This window comes from Martes martes (genome assembly GCF_963455335.1).
Source record: "Martes martes genome assembly, chromosome: 11".
In the NCBI taxonomy this organism is placed as follows: domain Eukaryota; kingdom Metazoa; phylum Chordata; class Mammalia; order Carnivora; family Mustelidae; genus Martes; species Martes martes.
The window spans coordinates 101,382,046-101,402,898 of NC_137899.1; positions in this window are offsets into that span (position 1 = coordinate 101,382,046).

Consider the following 20,853-nt stretch of genomic DNA (forward strand, 5'->3'; position numbering starts at 1 on the left):
CATTAAACAATTTCCCCTTTCGCTCTCCTCCCAGCACTTCCCAACCACCGTTCCACTTTCTTTTTGGCCAGTCTAGGTACCTCAGATAAGTGGGATCTCATAGTATTTGTCCTTTCGTGACTGGCTTATTTCACTCTGCACAATGTCCTCCAGGTTCATCCCTTGTCGCATGGGTCAGATTTTCCTTCCTTTTCTTTTTTTTTTAATTGTATTTAGTTTAGAGAGAGAGAGCACGTGCACAGAGCGGGAGGGAAAGGGACAAGCGGATTCTGTACCTAGTGTGGGACTCACCATGGGGGCTCTGTTTCACAACCCTGGGATCATGACCTGAAACGAAACCAAGAATCAGTTGCTAAACCAACTTAGCCATCCAGGCACCCCAGACTTTCCTTCCTTTTTAAGGCTGAATAAGATTCCATTGCATAGATGTACCACATGTGGTGGACCCCTGCATCTGTCAATGGACACATGGGACTGGGTGTTGGGAATAATGTCACTGTGAACACGGTGTTCAAATATCTGCTTGAGTGTTCCTTTTCTTGTAAGCACTGAGAGCTGGTTTGACTCTGAGGGGCTTAGCTTTCTCCAGAGCTCACGACCGGATTGCTGGTTGTAGGAATTCAACTTCTTCCTCTGCCCAATCCCATTCCCCTCTTTTCCTTTCACAGGCATTGATTTCTAGTAAATCTCTTACATCCCTTTTTCTTTGGAAACACCCCCAAATAAACATCTCTCTGCTTCTGTCCACCACCTTCACCTCACCCTGACCCTGCTTCTCTGGGCATCAGGCCCATGGAGCTCTCTTCAATCCTCCATTGGAAGCCTCCAGGCATCCAGACCCTCTCCAAGGACCTTCCCAAAGCCTGTGAGAAAGGAACACGTTGGCCAAACCAGCCCCGCCCAGAGCTTGTGTAGGCTGAATCGGCTCCCGAGGCTTTTAACGTTGGAGCCAAGGCTTGTTACGCTGTCCACGTCCAACAGATGGCGTCGGAGGTCAAGCGATCGTTCCATCTCCTTCCAGGCATCCTGGGGTCGCGGCCAGAGTGCAGTCTGGAAGTCTTCTAGGAAGACTGTCTATCCCATCGTGTCTGGTTTATGCAAAAGCAACGCGAGTATCGAAAGGCAAGAAACGCTCAGAAAAGGGATATGGCTAAGAGGAGAAATTAAAAGTAATTGATCAGTGCGGAGGAGTTGGAACCCAGGTGTGCCGGGGCTGGGAACGCAAGATGGTGCGGCCCTGAGGGAACAGCGTGGCAGTTCCTCAAAAAATCGCATCTCGAACTATCAGATGATCCAGCCAATTCCGCTTCTGGGTATACACCCCAAGGAACTGAAAACAGGGCCCCCCAACAGATAGTTGAACATCTGTGCTCAGAGCGGCATTATTCACGACAGCCAAGAGCGGAACCACCCCCCACCTCCACGGCAACCCCCGCCCCCGCCCCGTGCCCCTCGACGGATGAATGGATAAGCAACACTTGGTATGTTTGTACAATCGCCGTTAGAAAGGAAGGAAATCCCAACACAGGCAACAAGGGGGACGCACCTGGAGGACGTGAACACAAGCCACTCGCAGCAAGACAAATACTGTAGGACTCCTTGCTATAGTGGGATGCACGGAGATGCAGAGTAGGGGCAGGGGGAACCGGGGAGTACTTGTTTCATGGATATAGAGTTCCAGTTTTACAAGATGCAGAAGGTTCCGGACATAAATGGTGATGAGGGCCACGCAGCACTCTGAATGTATTTAACGCTACGGAGCTGCGCACTTAAAAATGGTTAACGTGGCGAATGTTATGTGTATTTTCCTACAACGGGAAACCACTGAAGGCGGTGAGCGAATGGTGGGGTTGCCCGGGCCTGTGGGAACTGCTCTGCGGGGCGGAGGTCCCGTCTTGCAACATGTTGCAATTGCTGGGCCTATGGGACCAGCAGCAATTAGGACAAGGGACACGGATGGAAGAGACATTGCTTACAAGTCACATTATTCCTATCAGAGGTTTGGCTGTGAGTTGCAAAACACCTGTGCATACCAGAGAAAAGTTCAGACACTCCTTGGAAACAATATATTCATTTCAATGTTCGAAGAGAAGGTTAGCTGTTCTCTAAGGAGACTAAAATACCCCACATTAGGATATCAATATAATTACCACAGTGGAAGTGTTAGCTTAGCCCTGGTCTCCAGACACAGATTAGTTATTTATGGTTGTCTTACCCACCTCAAGGTATGTGTGCACCTATAAGGAGGGAACCTGAGGGACTACTGATGCTCCAAAGCCTGGGCTCCATGTACAGTTGCTCACGGTGTGCCCTGCAGAAGGGCACCATATATACATGGATGCCACCCCCACTGCAGATATCTTCATTATTTTGCAAAATATTTAAATTTTTATTATAATTGTATTGACTCCAATGATGAGTGATATATATATGCTTATTTTTAATAATGTTCCACCAGTAATAATTTTTTGTTTTTACAAAATTTAAATAACTTAAATTTTTAATTAATTAATTAATTTAAAATAGATAAAACTTTAAAAATAATTTTTTGTTTTTGTTTTTGTTTTTACAAAATTAGTGTACACACTTTCTAAGAGATGGAAGAAGTCTTATTCTAACGGGATCGATATTGGTCATTCCAATTGGAATTTCAAAGAAGGAAAAAGTTTGACAAGAGAAAAATCTTGTTCATCTGTATCTGAAATAGCCTATGCTTCTAAACAAGGAGCTCTTCTGTCCTGATTGGTGACTACTTTCAAATGAAACCCTCTCTGGGCACTCGCACATCACCTAATTGGACACTTTGCATTGTGGTTTCTTTCCAGGGTCAGAACTATATTGCTGAATTCCCAAATAATATCTGTAAGCACTCTGATTATGTAATAACTTGCATACACTCATCTCCACTCTCCAGAAAGCATGTATTACCTAGACAGAAATTAGAAACTACTTTATACTGGTTTACTATTTTAGATTATAAAAACCGTTTATTTGTTGCTGAGGGAAATTTGTCAGTACAAAGATTCAGTAATGCAAATAAGTATCAAAACTGCCATTTCCATTTTACAAAAGCAAGACTTGTACACAAGACTACTGTATAGCAAATTATTGTATCAGAATGATTTTTAGTTTCTATTTATTGTGATTTAAAATTCATGTTTCTACTAGCTTGTATTTCATATTTGGACATTTATACATGGTTTAGACATTATGAGGAATGATTTTGTATTTTTGCTAATTATTGACACATAAATGACATAATTAAAATCCTTTTTTAAATTAAGAAAGGGGACCTTTTACCACTTAGGCCTACCTAAGACTATTGATAACCCTGCCTAGGGCAAATCCGTCCTCACTCATGGGTAGGGTGGGGAGGGGAACATGAAACACAGGTTATTGATGATGAGTGTGGAAAGAAATGCCCAACATTCCCCACCACTACCACCACCACCAAATTCTGGGCCAATTCAGGAACAAATTCCACGCAGCCAGGACAGAGGAAGGAAATAAGTCCCCCGGTGTAGTTTCCAGGAGAGACTGGGATGCAGGCTGAGGAATGATGTGTGCCTCCCTAGGGGATTTGGAGGCAAGTCAACCTGGGAAGAGGTAGACAAGTGCAGTCTTGTGACTTTTAGGGAAATGCTGGGACTGGGCAGCAGAAAGGGAACAAGATAAAGTACCTCTGTGAGCAGCCAGCCACCTGCAGAAGGGAGTCAGCCTGGGTGTGGGGGGGGGGCGGGGCGGGGGAGGGTGTTGGAGATGGCTATGAGCAGAACCATTCAGACCCAAAGCCTTCAAAATGAAAAACAACGGAAGAAACAGTTCATCCCCGTGGCACGCGAATCCAAGGAGAGCATGCCCTGGGAGGGGTTGTGCCAGGGAGACAGGCTCATGGGGAACAGGACACTGTCCAATGAGACCAAGAAACAATCATAAAGGCGATTAGAAGGTGGCCTGCTTTTTTTTATTATCATTATGCACTGGTAATTTTAAACAACGCCAAAAACAAAATTCTCCTGTCCCCAAATCTCTTGGTTGTCCAAGTTGTAAAATATTGCTGCTACTCTTGAATTTAATAAATATCTCTAAGATTGCAATTCGCCCATTTTAAATGTTCCCTTTAATACACATCCTGTTCTGTATGGAAGTTAATTTGGAGAACCAGCGCCCATGGACTCAGCTGGAGCATTTGTCTGAGGAGGGAGTTCCCGTGGTTCCCCAGGACTCAACATTATGAGAAGTCACCAGTGGACATCTATGGACCACTTCATTCAAAAGTGGAATTTACATTCTTCTCAAGCGTGCATGGGACATTCACCAGGACAGACCAGTTCTGGGTCGTAAAACACACCTTAACAAATTTAAAAGGCTAGAAATCCTAAAATGTCTGCTCCAGACCACAAAAGAATTAATCTGCACTCCAGTAACAGAAAGATAGCTGGGGAATCCCAAAATGCTTGGTGATTAAACAGCACACTTGTAAATAACCCAAGAATCAAAGAAGAAACCTCAAGAAAAATTTATTCTGCTCAGTTTTGTTGTGATCCTAAAACTGCCCTAAAAGTAAAGTCTATTAACAACAACACTGAAAAATCGTAGGACAGTGATTGTTCAGACAAGAAACAACTTGAGAGACTTGATTTCTATCATCGTATGTCACCACTTGGAATTTTTATTTGTGAAAGCTTGATTTAAGATGAATTTAGATGAGTTTTGAAGTTTAATTTTAAGATTAATTGATTTAAATTGGTTTTTAAATTTAAATTGAATTTTTTTTTTCATTTAAAATTTAAAACACACTATTTTCTACAGAGAGGCACAGGGGGAACTGCGAATTATGATATTTTTATTTAGTAAGTACAAAGTTTAATTCATACGTGAAATAATTTACCGACTTTAGATTGTAAATTTCTTCCTTTTCAAATTGTCAGTCGCTTGTTTTAAAACGAACGAAGGAAAGAGCGATCATTCCTGATGATTACATAGGGTAGGACTGAAAATATCGGTCGCACAGAGGAATGCTCCAAATGACCCCGTCCGGGGTCAAGCAGGAGGTCGCGGCTGCTGGACCTGAAGATGAGAACTTCCCCCAAGCGCCGCCGCCCCCCCCCCCCTCTGGCTGTGCACCCCGGGTCTGGCAGACGGTAGCCCCGGGTCCGCAACGCTCCGGGACGCGGACGCGCGCTCAGACGGGACTGCGCAGTCCCGGCCGGGCGGGGGAAGGGCGGGGCAAGGACCCCGGGAGACGCGCCTCCAGGTCCTGGGGGCAACCGAGGAAATTGCTCGTCCCACGACTTCTGTCTGCGGTTACCTCGCGCGTCTTGTCGGCCTGGCAGCGTTGTAAAACCGACTCCTACTAATATGCCATCTCAGCCTCCGTGCGCGTCCCCTTCTGTTTGCACAGGGGGGCCCCCGGATCCTCTCCCGGGAGGGGGGCTGGCAGCACCCAGTTCTCGTAGAAACAAAACCGCTTGGTGAGAGCAGCGGACCACCGCCACGGAGACTGGCCGGTAAAGCACGAGCGAGGACGCCGGGCGGGTGGAGGAGATCAGGCCCCAGGCGGTCGGGCTCCGGGCCGGGGGCGCAGGGCCGCCGAGCATCCCTGCACCTGCGTCCCGGGAAGGGCAGTTCCGAGAGGCGGAAGAGATCCGCCCCCCACATGCCGCCCCCACAAGCGTCCAGCCTAGGAAGACGCCCTGACAAGACAAATGCAGATTTAAGACAAATCGTGTCACTTCGGTGCACTCAACAGAACCGCCAGGACCCACCTTTTGGATTCTGGTGGATGTGGCTGCTACTTGTTTGCATGCAAATCACCCACAATGCTCTGAGCATCGTGGCCTGGAGCTCTTTTAAGTCCATTGAAGAGAGAAGGGCTTTTTTCCCGACAAAGTTGTCTCATGTTTTTGTCTTTAAAATACGTGGTTTATATATGAAGGTTTTATTTATACGTTTCAAAGTAATCTTACTATAATCACCCTAACTGTAGAGGAGAAAGAACTTTGGAGACTTATATAACTGGCGGTGGAACATTTTCTTCGGCTGGTCCGAGTGCAGTGGTGTTTACAATTAATTGATCACAGCCAGTTACAGATTTCTTTGTTCCTTCTCCACTCCCACTGCTTCACTTGACTAGCCTTTTGCTGCGCAGGGAGCCGACTACTTGCTCCTGCCTGACAGTTTCTTAAACATGCCAGTAAACCCATCGTGCATGACGAAGACCTGCCAGGAGAGAGGACTACTAGACAGCAGCACGTTGAGCGTTTATGGATCTGCAAGGATCATGCTGAAAAGGAAGGTCCTCTTGTTTCCAGATTTTCTTGAGAGCAGGGGGAGCCAGGGCTTAGGTGACCTAGGGAATGAACCATGCCTCACGCGCCTCCTTATCCCCAGTGTCAGGTGTGCCGGAGGGAGGGCAGGAGAGCAAGGGGGTAGCATCATTCAGTGCAAAGAGCACAAGCAAGTTGCAAAGTAATTCGCAGAGCATGCTTCTGTGTCACTCTATAAAGCAAAACAATGTACATATCTATAAGTTTGTGTTCACAGAAAACACAGAGAAAGATGACAAAGGAAATCCCAAGGCTGTTATGGATCGGCAGAAGGGATGCTTTAGTCTGTTCTGAACCCTCGACAAACTGCCCCTGCATCCTTATGCATTCCACCGGCTCTGTGGTTCATGGTATTAGCTCTACGCCCTGGGTCCACCAAGCTTTGCTTTTCCAGTAAAACATCAAGATTTTGGTATTGAAAAAAAATCCCCTTTCTCTTTTCAAATGCCATCTTTCAAATCTTGATTTTGCAAATCAAGATCATTTTGGCTTCAAACTATAGTGTATGCAAATACACTAGCAAATACATAGCAGAGTATACCATGCAATATTTGGGATATACTTATACAAAAAAAATGATTGTTATCTTAGCATCTTGTATTTTATTTGGCAACCCTATCTCAGTCACATGAGTCTTAGGAAAGAAGTAATGCTGGACACTTTTCCTTCTGGAGTTGTTCTATTACTCTGGGCCGGCCATTCATTATTGCTTTATTGCATTATTATCTGGTTAGGAATCCTCAGGAGAGGAGACACATCTCATCAAGACTAACAGGGTTGTGCAGTCCCCTAGCCTATGGGATGAGATTTTCTTAGGGTCAGAGAAATTGACTCTGCTCTCCAGTTCCTCTGTGTCCCTGTTGACGTTTATTCCACCATCAATTACTTATATCCCCTGAACCCGGTCTCATTTTATTACCGACCTATCTAGAGTTGCTCTAGATTTGCATTCGAAGACCATGTTTCCATTGACTGGGTCACCACAGCAATTGATTTATGGCTTTGTTGGCACTGTTTGTCAGGGTGTGGGGTTTTTTAATGATTTATTTATTATTTTAGAAAGAGAGACCAGGTATGGGGGGAAGGAGAGAATCCCAAATGGACTCCTACCTGAGTGTGGACCCGCTGCAGGGCTCCATCCCAGGACCCTGAGCTCATGACCTGAGCCAAAATCAAGAGTTGGAGGCTTAACAGACTGAGCTACCCAGGCATGCCACTTTGTGGGTTTTTCACTGTGGGGTAGCAGAGAAATCTCTTGAAGAAGAAAAGTTATGTTGGTCCCACAAGTAATGAACTCTGTGGTGGGCCCTGAGCTACCCATGTGTTCTCAGAGCCTCAGTTTCTTCATTTGTGAAATGGTAATGTCTGCCACACTAACCTAACTGGGTTGTAAAGAATATTGTGAAATAAATAATATGAACATATTTTGCTTCTTATAAAATACAATACGAACAATGAGTTTTCTTTGGCAAGTGTAGAGCATTTGGCCATGGCTAGCAGACCGTTGTTTCCTCAGAGTATCACTCATTATTCTTCAGCCATGAAAATCCTGTGTTAATTGCTGGTGTATGATCATAGCATAATCAATTGGCTTGAACAAGCCACTGTAGGTAAGGTGGTCCGCCTCGCGTGTGTGTATCTATTACTGAGGAAGCAGTGCGGTGTACAGGAAAGGGCATGAGATTTAGATCGAGAACACCCGCCGGAGCCCTTGGTCTCTGAATCCTAGGGTGCTGCTCTTAACACTGCCTTACCTCCCTGTGGGGTCACCTTGAGACTCCACAAGACAGTGCTCATGGCAGCACTAGGGAAATCCAGTGTGTTCTCGGATTGCCTACACCTATGAGAACTTATGAGAACAAACCAAATAGCTTCCTTTATTAGATACACATTTGTGGCTGGCCTATGGCACTACACCTTGCTTCTGACCCTGTTAGGAATTACACTTCCGGGGTGCTTGGGTGGCTCAGTCCCTTAAGTGCCTGCTCTCCACGCAGGTCATGATCCCAGGGTCTCAGGATTGAGCCCCGCATCCCGCTCCCTGCTCAGTGGGAAGCCTGCTTCTGGTTCTCCCTGTCCTTTTGTCTGCCTGCTTGTGCTCTCTATCAAATAAATACGTAAAATCTTAAAAAAAAAAAAAAAAGGAATTACACTTCCATTTAGTACATTTAGTAAAGAAGAAAGGTGAATCAGTGTCATGACCCCTGTTTGCAGATGAGAAAGCAGCTGAACGGGTCCTACGGTTACACAAGAACGTAAGGGCAGAACCAGGATGACAACGGGACTCTGAGGCCCCACCTGAGTGTCCCACAATATGCTCTCCCTTCTCTACCTTCTTGTCTGTTCCCAGACTCCCGGACTTGGTTTTTCTTCTTCCTAAATGTTTCCTCCTTGAGCATGTCCATATCTCTGTCTTCAAAACTTAACGGGATTGTCAACTTTGAAATGTCTCCTAATTTTGCCTGTTAAGTGCTGTGTCATCAAATATTAGTCTCTCGTTCTGCGGATACTCAACACGTTTAAAAATCCTTGCACATCATCAAATACTTTTCCTTTGGTGTTTGGTTTGGTTTGGTTTGGTTTACAAATGACATAAGGAATGCAGAAATCAAATGAAACCCCACTCTAAAATAGAACCCCCCGATAATCTAGCACTGCACTACTAGGCATTCAGCCAAACGACACAAAAATACGGATTCAGTGGGCACTTGCCCCGGATGTTTACAGCGGCAGCAGCAGCAGCAGCACGACAGTAGGAAACAGCCCGTGTTCCTCCACTGATGAACGGATCAAGAGCGGGTGTACGTCTGTGCAATGGAATGTTACTCAGCCATCAAAAAGAATGAAATCTTGTCATTTGCAACAACACAGATGGAGCTCGTGTGTTCTGCTAAGTGAAATAAGTCAGAGAAAAACAAATACCATATGATTTCACTCGCATGTGGAATTTAAGAAACAAAACAGATGAACACAGGGGAAGGGGGAAAAAAACAGAGAGAGAAGGAAACAAACCATTAAAGACTCTTTATGCTACAGAACATACTGAAGGTTGATGGAGGGAGGTGGGTGGGAGGTGGGCTGGAGAGGTGATGGGGGATTAGGGAGGACATTTGTCCTGATGAGCACTGGGTGCTGTTTCTAAGTGATGAATCACTGAATTCATCACTGAACAGCGTGTTAACTAACTAGAATTAAATAAACATTGGAGAAGAAAAAAAAAGAGTTACTGGCAGGTAGCAGATATTCAATAAAGATTTGTTGAATTAAAAAAAACACTGTTAAAAAGTGAGAAAAATAAAAGCCTTTTTATTTCCTTTCCTTGATCTCTTAGAATATATATACTACCTTCATCATCTCTATTTGATTTTGGGGGCAGGGAGGAGGGTCTGTGTTGGCTTCCCCAAATTCATCGTTAGGTCCTAAAGGTGAAGGACTATATTTTAAAATATTGCTTTGTATTTCCAGCCCTTACCTCAGTGATACAAACACAGCAGCACTACTTGGTAGTGTTGACTTAGTTGTTGTTGTTTTGTTGGTTTTTTTTTTATTTTTTTTAGGATTTTATTTATTTATTTGACAGATCGCAAGTAGGCAGAGAGGCAGGCAGAGAAGGGAGCCTGGTGCAGGGCTCGATCCCAGGATCCTGAGATCATGACCTGCGCCCACGTCGGAGACCCAACCCGCGGAGCCACCCAAGGGCCCCTTGACTTGAAATTTTTACAAAGAAAGGGGGAGAACGTATTTAATATGGTGGGGGCAAGGCGACTCCGCAAAAGACTAGTCAAGTGCAGTAGTGAGAAGGGGGGAAAGAGTAGAACAAGGAGTTCGATCTGTAACTGACTGTGAACAATCAATTGAGATAACTCACTACCTTCGGACCAGCCAGTGCAAGCGTTACTGCTTGAAGTATTTATGCCTCGAGGATTTGCTCATTTTTAGCTTACGGTGACATTTTGGTCCTGGTCCATAAATAATTATATTTACAGTATAAATTATATGCATCATTCAAGAGAGTTCCTCAGTGCATCTAGTTATCAATAGCTAGCATAAATGTATTTAACAACCAGACTCTGAAGCGCTGCCGAGGATCCTGGGAAAGAGAATGTAAAATTGGCATCTCGTCGCTGAGGCGTCTCTTTCCAAGCCCTGTTTGTCGGGAGTGGCTCAGCCAGCCCAGGGTTCCGGAAGAGCTGCCCAATCAGCGCTGACCTCCTTTGGCTGTTTACCCCATGTGACCCGTGGGACAGCCCCTTGAGGTGGGGAGAAAACTCGGAGGTGGAGGGGGTGGGCTCCGCTCGCAGGGGTCTGCGAGACCGTGCAGAGCCCCACCCCCTGGAAGCGGCCGCTCTTCCATCCTGGCGGTCGCCTCCTTCCAGAAGGGCAGAGGTGCCTCCCCCAGAGCCCACGATCCCCAACCTCCTCCTCCTACAAAAACCCAACTGAGAAAACAGAAACCACTACAGCCACAGGAGGAGGCGGCATCTGCAACGCCCCCCAAGCCCTTGGACGCCGCTTAGAACTTCAGAAATCAAAGGGACAAAGCACAGAAGCCCGAGGTCAGAAGCAACGATGGGTATGGGAAGGCAAGTAGAACAGATTCGTGTACAAGTGTCAGGCCACCCTCAGAAAGACCCAGTTTGACTTCAGTGCAAAGAACAGCAAGACGGACGGGAATCTGGAGCAACAAGGGCAGGAATATTCTGGAACAGGAGGAAGAGGGCAGCAGAGTTCACAGCTCTGTTTTGCTCCCTGGGAAGAGCAGACCCAACTACAAGAGAGCATTCCGAGGGGGCAGGAGGGCAGGGAGCTCCCTGCCCAGACAACACAGGGGTGCTGGTGGGAAAGCAGAATCCCTGTCTGATTCCTTTTGGTGCCTAGTGCCATGTCTGGCATATAGCAGGTGCTCAGTAAAATGCTGACTGAATGAATAAATGGGATTAAAGAGAATGAACAACCCCAGGAAACTAGACACACGGAAATACCTTAATTTTCAAGAGAAGAAAAGAGAGTAAGAGTTTCATAAATTATAGACAACCTGTAAAGTGCTGTTGCTTTCTACCAAGATTCTAGAGTGGATTACTAAGGAGGTGGATATATATATATACTGGGAGCCCAGTTGAAATTAACAAGAAAAAGTCACACAGGGAAATAGTTAATTTCTGTTTTACAATCGGTGTCCGACTCAACTGGTTACATCTCTTACTGTGCCTTTGTGTGGGTTGGGTTCAGGGGCTGGAAGTGGTCCCACAGTCAGGCTCAGAGGCTGCTGATAGGGGTGGGTGCCATCCTGGGAGAGGGGCGCTGGCACTGTGCCATGGAGTTGTTCCTTGGCCGGATCCTGTCTAACCTGTTTTCGTCAACCACATGAATGAAGGTGGCCCTAGACTGATGGCACCGTCGACGACACACTCTGAGAATCAGGGAGACACCAGGGATTTACACCATGGGCACCTATCCCATCATCCCCGTCCTAGATTTGACCATCTACTAGCCATCTGTCTTTGGATGAGTCACTTACCTTGCTTGTGCCTCACTTCCTGATACAAACTAACAACATAATGGACACAAATGAACACAGATGAAGTTCCCCTTTTCAGTTAAAATTAAAAAAAAAAAAAATCCGGCCAGATACCAGATAAGAGAATGTCACAAAGTGAAAATGCAAATACTAGCACAGTTATGCAGAAGTTGGCTGTCACTGTTCCTCTGAGGTATGCTCCGGTCAGGAGGTACCCAAAGCCCAGGGGACAGTTTTTCAAAAGACAACATGGCAAACTAGAGTGTGCCCAGGGGACAGGGACCGAGGTGGTGATACACACTTCCTTGCACATTCTCGACTTCACAAAAACGCTTTCTTTCTTTCTTTTTTTTTTTTTTTTTTAAGATTTTTGTTTATTTGTCAGATAGAGAGGGAACACTAGCAGGGGTAGTGGGAAAGGGAGAAGCAGATACCCCGCTGAGCGGGGGAGCCAGATGCGGGGCCCGATCCCAGGACCCTGGGATCATGACCTGAGCCGAAGACAGATGCCTAACCAACTGAGCCACCCAGGCGCCCCACAAAAATGCTTTCAACGTAACAGGGTGATGGTTCCCAGAGAGTTAAACATGAGCTACCGCACAACCCAGAAGTCCACATCTAGGTAGAGACCCCAAACAGTTGCAGGCAGGCACACAAATACACACACACACACACACACACACACACACATTCCCAGCCCCACTTTTCACAGTGGTGGACACATGGAAACACTCTGAGCGTCCATCAGAGCATGAATGGATCGCCACAACATGCGATGTCCCTCCAGTGGGAAATTATTCAACCATAAGGAGAAAGGACACCTGCTACCACTTGGATGAACCGTGAAAACATCACACTGGGTGGAAGGAGCCAAGCACAAAAGGTCCCACGGTGGAGGATTCCGTCGTAGAAGATTCCAGAATAAGTAAATCCACAGGGACGGAATGCAGACTGGTGCTTGGTAGGCACTGTGGGAATGACGGCGTAAGGAACATGGAGCTTCCTTCCCAGGCGAATAACACGTGTTGGGACTAGATGGAGGTCGTGGCTGGACAACATTGCGAGTGTGCAAAATACCATGGAATTGTACACTTAAAAAGTCAATTTTATGTTCTGTGACTTCTACCTCAATGTTAAAAAATGCTTTCAACAAACCGTAGCCATTCGATTTGGTCCTCATGCCAAGCCTGTGAAGGCGTAGGGTTGGCAATGTTTTTTCTAGTCTTATGGCTGAGACAAATGAGGCTGGAAGTGGTTTGGGGGTTGCCCCCATTAGTAACTAGCTGGGCAGTGGTCCGCCGGGTCTGGACCAGGGAGTCTACCATTCCTGGCCCAGCACGGCCCGTCCACTGACCTCCCTGCTTCCCTGTCACCTCCCACCCTGTCCTGCTGGCTGGAAACACTCCCCTGGGGCCATTTGTAAGGTCTGTGTTTCCTTGACCTTGGACTTGCGGCTTCATCAGCCCTGCAAAGTGGGCAGGTCCTTCCTCCTTTCCTTCCTTCCCTCCTTCCCTTCCTGGAAGCCCATGAGCTGGATCAGGGAGGGAGGGTGGGCAGGTCCCTGGAGGTGATGGAGTCACTTCTTAATGTTATCTTAAGGAAGCAGCGGAGCTACTAGGTTGCAGACCTTTCTCCACACTCCCGTGTCTGAGCTGCTCGTTGCCTCCTCGTGTGTTGCTGCCCTGGCTCCCTGGAAAATGAGGAAACAACAAAACTGGAGTGGAGGGGGGAACCCTTAAAATTGGTATGAATGTGGGACCTGGGGGATCCTGGGGTCCTGGGATCGAGTCCCACCTGGGGCCCCTGTTCAGCAGGGAGTCTGCTTCACCCTCGTCCCTCTCCCACTCGTTTTCTCTCTCTCTGTCTCTCTCAAATAAATAAAATATATTTTTTAAAAAATCATGCGAATGGGGCGCCTGGGTGGCTCAGTGGGTTAAGCCTCTGCCTTCAGCTCTGGTCATGATCCCAGGGTCCTGGGATCGAGCCCCACATCGGGCTCTCTGCTCAGCAGGGAGCCTGCTTCCCCCACTCTCTCTCTGCCTGCCTCTCTGCCTACTTGTGATCTCTGTCTGTCAAATAAATAAATAAAATATTTTTTAAAAATCATGCGAATATAAGAAACTGGTATACAGAGAAGTCTTCTTCTTATGACTCCGCCTCCCCAGAGGGTTAGCTGGAAATCAAATGTCTCTCCTTAAGCCCCTCTTGACTTTGAACTGGGAAAATAAAACTAAATTACCAGCAACAACGAAATGAAATAAAACGACACCCCCTGCCCCAGGGCTTCCACAGTCCTGGGAGGGTCCGTGGCACACCGCCGGCAGAACCTGCGGGCCTCAGTGGCCCTCTGCCTGAGGGTCGGTTCAAGTCAACCACACGGCGCTACTTTACTGACTCACTAGGGAGTATAAGCACCCACCACCCGCTGGGGGCTTAAACAACATCACGTGCTTCTCCCGGTCCTGCAAGTCCAAGATCAGGGCGCCATCGGGATCGGTTCCTGGTGAGATCGCTCTTCCTGGCTTGTGGATGGCCGCCTTCTCCCTGTGCCATCGCATGGGGGAGAGAGAAAGCTCGGGGTCTTCCTCTTCCCACAAGGACATAATCCTATCGTGGGGCCCGTGCCCTCATCTAAGTCTACTTCCTCCCCAAACCCCCACTGCCCAAAGGCCATCCTCTTGGTGCTTAGGGCTTCACCATGTGGGTTCTAGGGGGACACAAACATTCAGTCCATAGCCCTGGCTCTCGCTTGGATCTGCTTTATCTGAACGGATCACTTCTTGGGCAGGAGTGGTCCCAGGAGCGAGGAGGGACCCACTTGGGTGCTCCCTGCTGAGCCCCCCAGATCGCGGTTCTCAGCCCCTCAGGTGCAGACAACTGCCACTCCCAGGCAAGCCAGGCCCGGAGCCCTGAGTCCCGGCTGTCGTGGCCTCGTGGACGCGAACTTGGGGACCCCTCTTCCCTGAGAACTTGTGTCTGCGGCTTGGCAAGTTTCTTCTTAATCCTTCGAAACTCCAGGACCTGCCTGGAGCACACAAGGTGCTCCCAGCGGCCAGCCGCGGACCTCGGCGTGTGTGCGGGGATAGGACTCTCGGTAGCTTCGAGAGGACTTTCTGGTGCGCCCCAGTCCATCCGAGGCATCACTTCCTAGTTAAAGCCTAGGAAAAAACCCCTCCCGACTTCTCTGGAATTTGAACGGGCCATCTCCTTTCCGGGCCCTCAATGTCGGGCTTCTCTCCCTCATGGATTCTCTCCTGCTTTTCATGAAGGAGACCTTCCCTTGGTCCCCATATCTGTCTTCCTTAGAAACAGAGGGAAAAGCCACAGGCAGCAGGCTAGGTGACTGGGTCCCCTCGAGAGGCTCCGGGGACAGGCCCTCACTCCAGCTGCTGGACTCAGGAACTTTCCTTGAAGAGCCAGGCTGCCATTCTCTGACCTCCTAGGGGGACAATTGTGTATTGTAAGCGGATCCTTCCTTTCTTTCTTTCTTTCTTTTTTTTTTTTAAAGATTGTATTTATTTATTTGACAGACGGAGATCACAAGTAGGCAGAGAGGCAGGCAGAGAGAGAGGAGGAAGCAGGCTCCCTGCTGAGCAGAGCCCGATGCGGGGCTCAATCCCAGGACCCTGGGACCATGACCTGAGCCCAAGGCAGAGGCTTTAACCCACTGAGCCACCCAGGCGCCCCGGGACCATTTCTGAAAAGAACATGGCTCCCTCCCCACTCCTTCGGTTTTCAAACCCAGAGGAAGGGGAGCCGGGAAGAAAGGACAGAGGGGAGGTGGAGACACTTCAGTCTGTGACCAGAGTGATGATTGCAGGGCCACGCGAGGAGGCTGGGAGCCTGGCAGCCACAAAGTCATGGCCTCAGGAGCTGGGCTGGTGGCAGCGAAGGGGACAGCAGAGTCGACCCCCCATGCTAAATCAGCAATGACGGATAACCTGGAAATGCCAGGCCTTGAAAGAGAACGCACAGATGGAAGCTTCTAACCATTTGTGGGGTTGGATATTTGGAAGCCCCCTGGGCCACCTCTGTGACTTGGGCAAGCCTGTCTCTTCTCTAGACCTCGGTTCCTAAAAAGGAGGGAGTGAGAAGGGTCAAGTTTTGGGCAGGAACAGTGGATGGACGGGGAGCCCCGCTTGCCAGTCCAGCCCCCAGGGAACTGTTGCTGTTTGGATGACCCAAGCTAGTGTCGGGGTGAGCAGAGGGCAGTGGTAACGAATGTGGTAGACCAGGTCTCCGGGGGGGGGCTAGTCCACAGGGGCAGAGTAGCAATGGGAGGACTGACCAGCACGACTCCACCTGGGGGGGGGGCACTAGAGTGAGGGGACCCATTAAAGCGAGCACTCCCGCCTGACCCAGCAGCCCTCCTGTGTTCCGATGTGAAGCATAGACCGTTCCCCGTCCCAGCAATCGGCGCCCACATCCAAACTCCCCCCAAGTTCCAACACCAGACTGAAATCTCCAGATTTTCTGAACAAACTCGGTTTTGAAGACTTTGTTACATGCCGGGAATCCTCTGTGCTAGTTTGTTCCTCATGATTGAAAAATAGGAAAAACGAAGAGGGCTTTTACTGAGGTCCGCAGTCTCTAACGGAATCCGGCCCTCAGAAGCCTTTCCTTTGGTCCACAATAGTATTGCTACCACAATCAGAAGTAGATCCAACACTGGAAAACTGGGAGGCTGCACATTGAAATTCTGGCTTTTCTTAAAAAAAAAAAAAAAAAAAAAAAAAAAAAATATATATATATATATATATATATATATATAATGTAATGTATATACCAGGGGGTGCCTGGGTGGCTCAGTGGGTTAAGCCTCTGCCTTCGGCTCAGGTCGTGATCTCAGGGTCTTGGGATTGAGCCCTGTGTTGGGCTCTCTGCTCAGTGGGGAGCCTGCTTCCCCCCTCTCTCTACCTAACTTGTGATCTCTGTGTGTCAAATAAATAAATAAATAAAATCTTTAAATATGTATATATCAGAACAGCCACAGCAGGCCCAGACTCCCACGGGCACCAAGTACCCCCTTCAAGTGCTACAGAATCGCAAAGTGTGCCCTGGTCACCACCACTCCCTATCGCCCACAAGGACAGTTAACTGACCTGTCAGGCCCCTGGAACACTGGAGTTTTTGACCTCTGACTTTAAGCTCCCTCAAGTCTCCAGCCAACCCCAGTCATCTGTGATTTTGGGGTAGGACATTCTTGTAGCAGGGGGGGGGAAAGGCAGGATTTGTGATTTCTATACACCTGTGATCAAGGTGTCCGTTTTCAGTCCAACCTGAGCTGAGCTCACCCTTTCTTTTTATATATAAGAAAAGCTGGAAAGAACACAGAGGGCTCCTTTCCCACAGGATTCCTTCTGCAAGCAATAGCCGTCACTTTCTAAAAGGCCCCCTTCTCCATTTTACGAACAAGTGGTCCTTTGTCCTTCCCCCTCTCTCTGCCAGGGCGTCTCCATAATCGAAGGTGGGAACACATTGAATTGGGGAACTGTGCTCGCTCTGGGGCCGTGCCAAGTGCAGGGTGAGCTGTGGGAGCTGAAGGGGAGGAGGGGCCCACGGAGCCCCGCCCTGCCTGGTCCTCGAGGCTGGTCGACCCAGGGATCTGGTCCTTCCTTCCTCCCATCGTTCAGTGTCTCATTACTGTGCGCTCTCAGACCCGGTGCTCCCCCACCAGCCCCCAGCATCTCATGGTAGCAGCTTTCCTAAGCCGCGTGCTCTGCACAGCTACCCAACCCTCATGTGGGAACCAGATGCATTTAAGTGAGAGGCATCTCACCTCCGTCAAGGTGCCCGAGGAATCGCTGTCATAGTTATGTGCCCTTGGGGGTTAGTCCCTTCCCCCCAGCAAAAAGGCTCTTCGGAAGACCTGTGGGTACACCGGTAACCGGCTCAGGGTCAGGTTTGTCCTTGTGCTCCCGGGGCACTTCCTGGCCCACATCCCTCACCCCAGGGCCCGTCCACATTGATGGGGGAGGGTGGGGGTTAAGCGAGGTACTGGTGCTTCCTCCGGGTCCCAGGAATGGGACAGGGGAGAGGGGGTCACCACACAGCTCTGTGGGCCTGTGTGGTTCGTGCTAAAGAAGCTGGGTCAAGTCCGTCCTCCCGCAGAGTCCCAGGAACGCTCAGGGAGGCTCGGAGAGCTCCTTCAACAAGATCCCCATTTAAGTTTTTTTTTTTTTTTTGGTTTTTTGTTTGTTTGTTTTGTTTTTAAGTTCTAGTACTTCCCAAGCCAGTTATTAACAGAATGTGTCAGTAATGGAGCATTTATTAATCTCCTTCAGAAATGTTCCTCCAACACATCCTGGGAAATGTTGGGGCCCTGGAAAAACTCCGCTTCTGACTTCTAGTTCTGACTTGCCGATTTGCCGGCTTTTGGCAAATGACTTCATCTCCCTGACCTCCATCTCCTTCGTTATGTGACAGACGTCATGATCCCTGTCCTGCCTACATTTCAGGGGGAGATGTGACTGTATTCGGGAACTTCTGAAAACTGCTACTGGGCTCCAATCCTGCTGGACCTGATTCCATCGGCCAGAATCGGGGTCCACAAAGACTCGCATTTCCTACACACCAACAAACCCAAGCCCTCCGTTTAGGGTCTACCGTGTTTGCACAACGCACGGTCAGTGGCCCCATCCTGGCCCATCAGAGCAGGCCAGAGAGATAAAGAGAGGAGCATTTCCCATGAAAATGTTAAAGGCCTCAAATTTAGCATTTCAGGGCTCCGCGCAGCTTCGCCTTTGTGCCTGACGTTCTGTTCACCAACTGCCTCTTTTATGCACGGGGAAACCCATCATTAAGTTGGCGCCCACGCGGGTGGAGACGATCACTTCTAAGAGCGGTTGGCCTTGGTGAACGGGAACTCACGCCTCAGCGGCACCCGCCCTACCTGCGATCAGCTCGCGCCAGAGACGAGCCGGGCCCGTGCACGTGATACCGCACCCGGGCCCTTAACGCTCCCCTGCAAAGGCCGGTCTTCATCCTCCAGACGGGAAAATCAGCCCCGAGAGGAGTTAGTAACTTGGCCAGAGTATCACAACTAAAGAGAAGTGTCAGCTTGGATTAGGGGTTCGACAACAGCACACGCCAGTCCTGGATTTCTAGCAGGCTCCCAGTCCCCGGCACCTGGACTCGGCCCGCAGGATTTGGAACGGTTTCCCATGCCCAGATCCCTCCAGGTCTCTAAGTACCTCCCAGATAACGCCGCCGAGAGTGAACATCGAACATTCCTCCAACCTGTGCACGCGATATGAACAGCTTCTGCTGCGTGCGCGCTGCAGGGAAAAGCCCACGGGGCTGGGGGGCGGGGGGTGCACAAGAGACAGACCCAGAGCGCAGACCCTGCTCGCTGAGGAGCCTCACAGACCGACAGGGAAGAGCCGTTTGGGGGACAATCAGGCACATCTGATCACGGACTAGGTACGACGTGAAATCCCTTATTTCGGCAGCTGCGGTAAGACACCGTGTCCTTCTACAGGAAAAGCATTCTCAGGTGAGCAGGGGTCAAAGGACGGGCTGGGATAGGTCATTTGAGGAAAGGGGGACCCACAGGTAAAGCAGATGCAGCAAACTTTTGGTCCTTGTTCCAAGTGGGTGGGGTGCGGGGGGCTGGGGGTTCTCGTTTCTGCGCATGCTTGAGACGTTCCCTAGTTAACAAAAACGTCAGCTCGGAGACCTGGATGTCACACCGGCTTCTGGGGTCCTCGCCCACCCTCAACTTCCCATCTGCCCCAGGCCCGGGAGCCCCTGTCCTTAGCCTGCTAGAGCCGGTTCCCCAAACGCAGCCATGTCCCTGTAGCCCGCCCTGGCTCCCTTGCGACCAGACCAAGTTTTCTACTAGGGGGAGGCCACAGCCCAGGGACTGGGGGGCCTGCCCCCAAAGCCCGCTCTGCACGTGCCCGGGGCTAGCCCACCCCACTTACCCTCCTTCCTTCACTGAGGAATGAGCAGAGCAGTCCCCGCCTCACAGACCGCTGCAACCCGCGACCTGGCAACACTTCCCAGCACGGGCTCTGGCTTTTGCCAGAGTGTCCCCTGGTATCAATTGTCACTCTCATTACCCGAATTTCCATCTGATCGTACCTTATCCCTGTGTCAGCAGCGGTTCCCCACCCAGATGCTCAGGGAAGGTCAAACTTCGGACTTCCTGGCCTAGGCCCAGCTGCTTGATGCCTGTCCACTCACGAAAGCGATGGGAAGTTCACCTCTGCCATCTCTCAGCTCCCCGTTTGGGACCGTGCGGCTCTCTGGGCTCCCACCCCCCACACTCACTCCTCACCATGGCCCCGGTCATATGTACGGTTATCCCCCTCCTGCCTAGCTCCTAGACCCACCTGGGGTCAAGTCTCTCCCAGGGGCCCAACTTTCTACAGTCAACATAGGGCCAGACCTGCTGGTCAGGATACTGTCTGGCAATTCGGTTTCCAGGTTTCAGAACTGAACACGTCTTGACCTCTGCCTCAGGGCCTTTGCCTGGTGTTCCTCAAACTTCAATGTGCACGGGGAACTGCCTGGGATTCTGAGGGGCACCTGGTTGACTCAGTAGAGCACGTGACTTTTGATCTCAGGGCTGTAAGTTCAAGCCCCACGCTGGGTGTAGTGATTACTTAAAAATAAAATCTTAAGGGGCACCTGGGTGGCTCAGGCGTTAAGTGTCTGCCTTCGGCTCAGGTCATGATCTCAGGGTCCTGGGATCAAGTCCCGCATCGGGCTCCCTGCTCAGCGGGGAGCCTGCTTCTCCCACTCCTATTCCCCCTGCCTGTGTGTTCTCCCTCTCTCTCTCTCTCTCTCTCTCTGTCAAATAAATAAATAAAAATCTTTAAAATAAAAAAATAAAAAATATATAAAATCTTAAAAAAGAAAAATGTAGATTCCGATTTATTAGGTCAGGGGGCGCCAGCCTGAGATTCTGCATTTCTGACAAACACCCCGGGAGGGCCATGCTGCAGGGCCCAGGACCACACTGAGAAGCGAGGCTTACTCCTACCCTTCGCCAGGTTCAAG